Source organism: Nanorana parkeri, unplaced genomic scaffold (genome assembly GCF_000935625.1).
Source record: "Nanorana parkeri isolate BGI_ZX_2015 unplaced genomic scaffold, ASM93562v1 scaffold906, whole genome shotgun sequence".
NCBI lineage: Eukaryota > Metazoa > Chordata > Amphibia > Anura > Dicroglossidae > Nanorana > Nanorana parkeri.
The window spans coordinates 345,393-353,455 of record NW_017307174.1 but is presented as its reverse complement, the minus strand read 5'-3'; positions in this window follow the sequence as shown (position 1 = coordinate 353,455).

The following is an 8,063-nucleotide window of genomic DNA, read 5'->3' as shown; positions in this document are numbered from 1 at the left end:
TTTTGTAATAGATATACACAATGCTGGGTCCTACTCTGGCTGCTGGGGAGAGGTCAGGCATTGTATTCTTGCCTTCTAGTAAATTAACATAAAATATGTTCATAAAATAATAACATATGTCATAAATAAAAAGCACATGCTTTTATTCAGTTATCTGTTGGATAAATGGTTTGCTTATATCTCTTTATATGGCCATGCCTTATTTGCAATAAACTTTACAGTAACATTTTACACTACATACAGTATGTCAATTATTATCCCCATATCTCTATCTTTTTTTCTATTTACATTCTCTTGGCTTTAAGTATTTTCATGGCAATACAAAATGGTTTTGTACATACTTTATTTATTTTGGTCAGAACTAAGAAAATAAGGGGTCTATTCACCAAGCTATTCACTAAGCTGCCGTAGGCAGCCGAGTGAATGACCGACCTGAAGCGAAGTGAGCTGAACGATGTTCGGCTATTCACTTCAGCCTGAAATCAGCAGTACATCGGGTGGCTTCACGTGGCTTCGGGTCAGCCGAACATGCTCAGCATGTTTGGCCGACCCGAAGTGCAGAAGGAGTTCGACTCAGCCGATCCAACATCTGGATCGGCTAAGCCGAACCTCCGGCAGGTTACTTGCTGCTGTTCCGTGTATTCTTATAGATGCTGAACAGCAGTGAGTGAATAGCCGAATGCCGGCTCAGCTGTTCTACTCGGTCGCTCTGTGGGACCGAGCAGAACAGAAAAATGGTAAAAAAAGTAGAAAAAAAGAAATAGAAAACGATTGTGCGGAGCTAGCAGTGACAGCTAGCTCCGCTCAACTGTTTTCTATTGGCCGGCGGTTCTGCTGCCGTCAAAAAAAGAAAAAAAACCAAAACATTTTTGCCATAGGAATGCATTGCTAGATTCCTATTGGCTATTTAAATTTGCAAGAGCCAATAGCAAACTAGCTATTGTCACCACTAGTGATTGACTGCTGTCAATCACTAGTGGGGAGCTATTTAATCGAACAGGAAAATTTTAATCATTACCAGCCCTAGTAAATATGAAATAATATATATAAATCTTTTGTATATTTTTATCCAACAGGTAGTGTTTTCAGCCCCTTTTTTCACACCTCTAACTCTAATAATAGCCTCTTATAGAAGCTTTGCGTTTCCAGGCGTAGATTAAAAATGGAAGATGATAACTCTTCCCAGTGACTTACCCCTTATTCAGTGGCTTAGCTTGAGGTGTCAGGTAGACAAAGGGAACTACAAAGCAATCAGGGTCACTTTAGCTCTGGGAATCATTTGTCATGTATAAAATATGTACTTGTGAAACAGAGATTTTGCGCGTATATTAAAAAAGATATAAAACAAAAGTGTGAATACATAAAATTAAGAAAAAACAACTAAAACAAAACTGACCAAACACCATTTATCAGTGTTGTTACAATAATGTAAAATTAATAGGAGTTTTGCCTATGAATGGCTAATTATTAAATATTAGTGGAGTGTTCCAGACAAGCATAATAAAGATTGCATAATGCATTTATGCAATAAGCTATTTTGGAATGTAGATATTATCAGTATTTTAAGAAGGTCAGCACAATAAGTTAGTAAACCTCTATGTCCTGTTTCTAGCTCTTGGAATTGTGATAAATTGAAATCAGTTGTGACATCCTCACTAGTTTTTTAAATTAGGAAGTGTGGGAGTGCTATATTTCAGTTTTACATCCTTATTTTGTAATACAAGGAAATGTTTCCACTTTATATACAAAAATAAAAATAAAGAAATAAAACTTCTGCATTCCGAGCACTTATTTACTTTTTAAAATTAAGAATGGTCTCTTAAGATCAAAGAATCTGAGAATTATGGTGAATGTCATCAAAACTACCTATGGCAATTATTTTTTCTTTACTGGAAAAAAAATCGGAAGAATGTTTTAGATACAAGTAGCACGGGCTGTAATATGCTGCTATCAAAGACAGGCGAACCTAGCAAACAATTAATTTGATATAATAGAACTAATGATATAATGCTTAAGGCTTAAAGTAAGTTTAAAGTAAACCTATACCCAAAGTAAACAAGCAGAGGCCCTCAAATGTTAGTTTTTTTCCTATTACTTTCTACTGCTCCAGAATCTTGGCAGCCTGCCAGCCTTCTAATGTACACAAACAGCAGATGTTTCCAAACCCCTGGTATACATCCTGTGGCCAGAGGACCACATGATACCCTTTGGTGTTAAGTTAAAGTGCATCACTCAGGCCCCAGCAATTAGTAGTTGGAGCATCCATTTGTAATGGGTCCTGCAATAGCTGTAATCTCTAGCAGTTTCATGAAATGTGTTCCTAGTACTTGACTGTCTCCTACAACATGACTTCAGTCACCAACTACACCTGTACAACAACTTCTGACCATTTCCTCTAGTAAGTCTTTAGCCTATGACACTCTTCTGTAGCATTACATATAATAAATATTATATGCATTTTTTTTGGAGACCTCAGAGTCCATATTTGAGCCCCCCTATACCTTGTAATATGAAAACCACTGTTCTAAACTGAACTGACTGAAACACAACTTTAGAGTCTTTGTTGGGATCTTTGAGAATGAATGACTGCTTGTTAAGAATATGTAAAATACTTTAATGTTCATAGTCTGGGCACAGGTGTATTTTAAAACCTGCCGGTGTAATATCCATAATCTGTATACAGTATTGCAGCCCTGCGGTATGTATTTCAAATTTCTTGGCAAATTTTCTTGGCAAAAAGCGCTTCTCATTGGTATGCGCAGTCAGAAGCGCTTCTCATTGAAGCGCTCGCCATTTGCAGAACGAAATTTGAAATACATATGACAGAGCTGCAATCCCGTGTACAGAGTATGGATATTACACCAGCAGGCGTGCAGGGGAAGGAGTGATTGTTGACAGGTAAAAGCAGTAGGGGTGGGAGAGGGTGCAGATTGGTGGAGGTAATTCAATTTTCCCAAATTTGTCTAAGCTGAATTATCCTTTAAATGCAGCTTTATGCGCCCGAAGGGCAGGTTCATACTAGACTTGTGCGCCGTCAAAAAATTTGTTCCGTTCCGTTTTGGAATATCCGTTATTTCGTATTTCGTAATTCGTGTGCGAAACTCAATTCGGATTCGTACAAAATACGAATTTTCGTTAGTTTCGGCACATTTTCGTAACTGTACGAACATTCGTTATGATGAAGTTAAAAAGCAAAAATACCTTTGTTAATATTGTGTCGATGTGGTAGTTGTTTTTTTATCCGAAATACGAATTCCGGATTCGAATTTCGTATTTCGGATAAAAAAAAACTACCATCAACTCCAATATAAATGTACTTTGCTTTTTAACTTCAATATAACGAATGTTCGTAACGGAACGAAAATACGTCAACAGAATTTCGTATTTCCTGCCTGTATTGTAATGCAACTCTCAGCAGCAGAAGAGAAAACCTCTGATTGGTCAACCAAACGAAATACGAATTCCGTTAACGGATTCCGTATCCGAATTTCGTATTTCGGATGAAAAAAAAAACTACCATCAACTCCAATATAATAACAAATGTACTTTGCTTTTCATCTTCAATATAAGGAATGTTCGTAACGGAACGAAAATACGTCAACGGAATTTCGTATTTCCTGCCTGTGTATTGTAATGCAACCCTCAGCAGCAGCGGATCCGTATTTCGGATTTAAAAAAAAATCTTGTCATGTTGTTCAACCTCATTTACAGGGGTAATATTAGTTCCTGTTTCAAAGAAATTCGGATCCGAAATTCGTTAACGGAATTTCGTATTTCGGATATAATTCGGAAACTGCAATTCGGATTTCGGATGCTTCCGAATTTACGACTTTCAGGAAAATTCGTACGAATTTCGATTCGTAACGAAACGAATTGAACATGTCTAGTTCATACCATTTTCTGGACCTGGTCCGTGAAAATGGTGTGAATCTGCCTGCAGCTCCAGTGCATTACAGACCAGACACAATGAGACTGCGCTGGTGTGAACAGAAGCCAGAAATAGCATAGGGATACATTAGGATGCATTTTGCATCTGAAAACACTCAGGTCTGGTCTGGAGATGATCTGGATGTGGTCTGAATGGGCCCTTAATGCTATTGTAGCTTGATGAATCAGGACCAATATCTATGCTGGAATCACAGCAACAAAGGTTTTTTATCAAATGTGGAATGCCATAATTTTAATAACAATTTTATATATATATCTGTGAATAGTAACATTTTATCAAATGTGGAATGCCATAATTTTAATAACAATTTTATATATATATCTGTGAATAGTAACATTTTATCAAATGTGGAATGCCATAATTTTAATAACAATTTTAATTGTATTTCTTGGATACCATAAAGGTGCCCATACACCTTATAATTATCTGGAGATTTTTGTCTGTGATTGGGAAGTGCACAACCTCAATTACTGTACAACTGGCAGATTTTTGTCTTTCAGGCAGGCTAGAAAACTTTTGCCTTCTTAGACGGAAATTGACGGGTTAGTGGCCTTGTTGTACAACAGAAATCTGAAGATGAAAACTGCACAAGCTCAAATGCAAATCTGTTGTTCTGATCGATGAAAATCGGCCAGTTATGCTAACGAACGTTAATTGTGAACTACATTGGTCTGTGCATGATGGGCTAGTTGAATGAAAATTGAACGAGGGTGAGATGTCTGGACAAAAAAAGTTGTACAATGGTTGTAAGGTGTATAGCCACCTTTAGGGCCTGTACAACACATGATACTGTATACTGAAAAAAAGCTTATACTGGTTTAAGTAGTAGGAAGGTAGAGCTTTTAATTAGATATCCACTAGGGAGTAGAAATGAAAGAAGGAAGGGAAAAAGAGACGAGAAGGAAATACTTATAAGTTAAATACATATGCAAACTTTTGAAAACAAATGTTGGATTGTGTTGGGTAATGAGGTTGGCTAGGTATACTGTTTGCTAAATGGACAACATCCAATAATCTCCTCAGACTATCCCAGATCCGACCCTGCCTTATCTATTGAATATAGCAGATGGTACTCCGGTTGTTTTAAAACAGTGCTGATGATTTGGAAAAAACAAAACCTTTTTATATTTAGTATCAGTGCCAGTTTTAGTATCAGTGTGTTAATGTAGGATAAAAAAGCAAAATGCACACTATTGTTTCTGGGCCCTACTACAGGTACAAACACAACGCACACACATGTGGTATCCTTTTGAACGCCGTAGGATAATTTATTTAGGATTTTTTTTTGGTGGTGGGTCATGGTAATAGCAAGAATTATACAGCTAAAGTTTAGCCCCTTCATGACTCTTACCTTCTCCTCGCAGGGGTCCCGGTGGCAGCAGGCGTCAGACGAAGATCGGCCCGGTACCGAGTGAGTAACGATCCTCCCTGCCCTTCGCCTGTCACACGTGCGGGCACCATCTTGGCTGCACGTACTCGCTCCCTCTGTCACATAAGTCTACTACACAGTTGCAACAGGTTGCCAGGTTTAAGTACTTAGTTATGACTGTTTCCAACTCCGTATCAGACTTTGTGGCGCTAAATGTCTCCCCAGTGATTGCTCAGTTTTGTGAGGTTTATTTTGTTGGGAGTGGTCGGAGGGAGGGGGTGCACGGGAGGAGCATCTAAGGGGTGGGGGGAGACCAATGAGGGCTGGTGGTTTTTTATGGCGTTTTATGTAAGAAGTAATTGGCATATGTTATGCCATAATGTATGAACAAATGTTAATGTTCGGGCACTATGTTGGTGTCTTGTTGTGTACCCGTAATATGCAAAATGAATAAAAAGATTTTTCAAAAAAAAAAAGAATGAAGCTTTTACAAAAGCTTAACTATTTCATTAATGAATGCCTCAATACTGAGGCATTCCTCAATGACTGGTAACCGCTGAGAATCAGCGGTTACCGGCATTACAGAGCCTTAAATAACTTGTCATGTACAGTGTATGTGGTCAGTCATATAGGCACTTGGTGGCAGGACGTACGTCTCCCGTCACAAAGGGGTAAAAACTGATTTCTTTTAAAAAACAATTTTGGGCCAGTATTCTTTTCATGAAAAAAAAAAAAAATCATGAGACAGGGACAGAGTGTTGTTACCTCATAACACAAAGTAACCATACAAGGACCTTTATATCAGTATTACCAGCTGTTATTTTGATGAAACCTAGCGATTAAAATAAACATTGACTTCCAATTGATGATAACATGTTAAAGCTTAAAGTGACAATAAACCTTTCTTTTTTTTTCTTTGTATATAAGGGAGGCATAGATTGTGTCCAGATCTGTTCTTATTATTTTTTTTAATGTTTTATTTCCTTATTTTCTAGTGGGTCCCCGCCCTGAGTGTCTCCCCCACCCCCTGCACGGCTGCTGCCAGCAGCTAAGCAGCTGCTATGAAGGCAGCCGTGAATGCGTGTTCCCACAGTGGCTGTGTGAGTCCATAGACACACACAGACCTGCAGCAGGCCATACCCCTCCTCTTTGCCCAAAGTTGATTGATGGCAGAAGGAGCCTATGGCTCCTCTGCCCTCAATCTCCTCCCCTCGCAACCAGGATGTTCGGGACGGAGAATCACTGCAATGACCGGCGGCGGTCACAGATAAGTGTGTGGGGGCAGTACTGTGTGTTTTTACCTTAATGCATAGAATGCATTAATGTAAAAAATGCACTCAGACCTTAATACTACTTTAACCTTAACAAACTATGCTTAAATTCTTTGAATTGCAGAGCTGGGGTACATTTCCTTATATACCCTGCCTGTGTGCAAAGATCTGTACACCTAAAAAAAATAATTAAGGACCAATATCTGTCCACAATGACTGATTGATAGCTAGTTCTTCAACTGTTTGGGGTCTTTCCCCTTTTTTCAGATTATATCTTTAGGCTTAGGGTGATGAGAGTGCATCAAGCACTTGTTGATGACAGTCTGTTCAAGAGCAGCTTTTTTTCACAGCACCTCACTGCATCCTTTGAAAAAAAAAAAAAAAAAACACGGCCATATCCCCATAAATCCAAAAAGTGTTTTGGTCTTTTCTTCGCCAAGCGTGTAAAAAATAAATGTATTGATTTTGTCAGTAACATCTTAATTTGGTGTTCGGTAGTCCTCTGTGATCCAGTTCTATTAAAACTCTGCTTCTCAGTCACAAATAACGTCATTGTGCTGAAGACCCTCTCCTACATGACACATGCAGCAAGGCATGTTAGTACCTGAAGAGCATATTGGGCCACCTCCAGCCAGGGGTACATCCTTGACATCCAGTATTCCACTGGAATAACACATGTCAGCGTTTTAGTTACATCCTTGCCAAGGTTAAGCAAACAAGACCAGGGATGACCTTATGAGTAAACCTTAAAAAAATGAATGCAAACAAAGGTGAATCTGTAAAAAATGTTTAACGACTAAGAAAAAAATACATTAAGAAATCGTGATGGTGGGTGGGAAAATTTTAATGTGGGAATATTCATGCCTTGAACTAGAAGAAGGGGCTATTTTTGACAGCTTGTATGGAAGCAGTTGAAATGCCAAGCTAGCATACAGGCACTGGGAGTATGGAGGGCTTGGGGACATTTGTTTCCTCCACTCTCTGGAAGGGTAAGCAGCCTATGGCCATAGCATTGTATGCTTAATTTTTGCTGCTGCTTGGCTTTCCCTCTTGTTTCTTCTTGTCCCTGGAGAAAAGACCAACAAGCATCAGGGTGGTTGAAATGAGTCCCGCCAAATGTGGCAGCCCCACAAAATTCAGTTGGGTCCCTCTTCCCAGTTGCCAATATTTTTTCTCATTTTATATTGCTTTCCCTGCCCATGTGTGCTTGATCAAGGGCATTACAGGGAAAATATTTAATAATAATAATAATACAAAATTTAAATGAATAATAAATAAAAACGTAAATCTGTAAATAATGTTTAACAAAAGTGAAAATTCATATGTTAATGTGGGACTGCCCAGGCCAGGAACTGGAGGAAGGGCTCTGTTTTCAAAAGTTCTTCACCATATATGAATCAGTAGGTACATTCTCCTAATATAACCACAGCTCCCCAGAGACCCCCCCCCCCCCCCCGGGGGGGGGGGGGAAAGA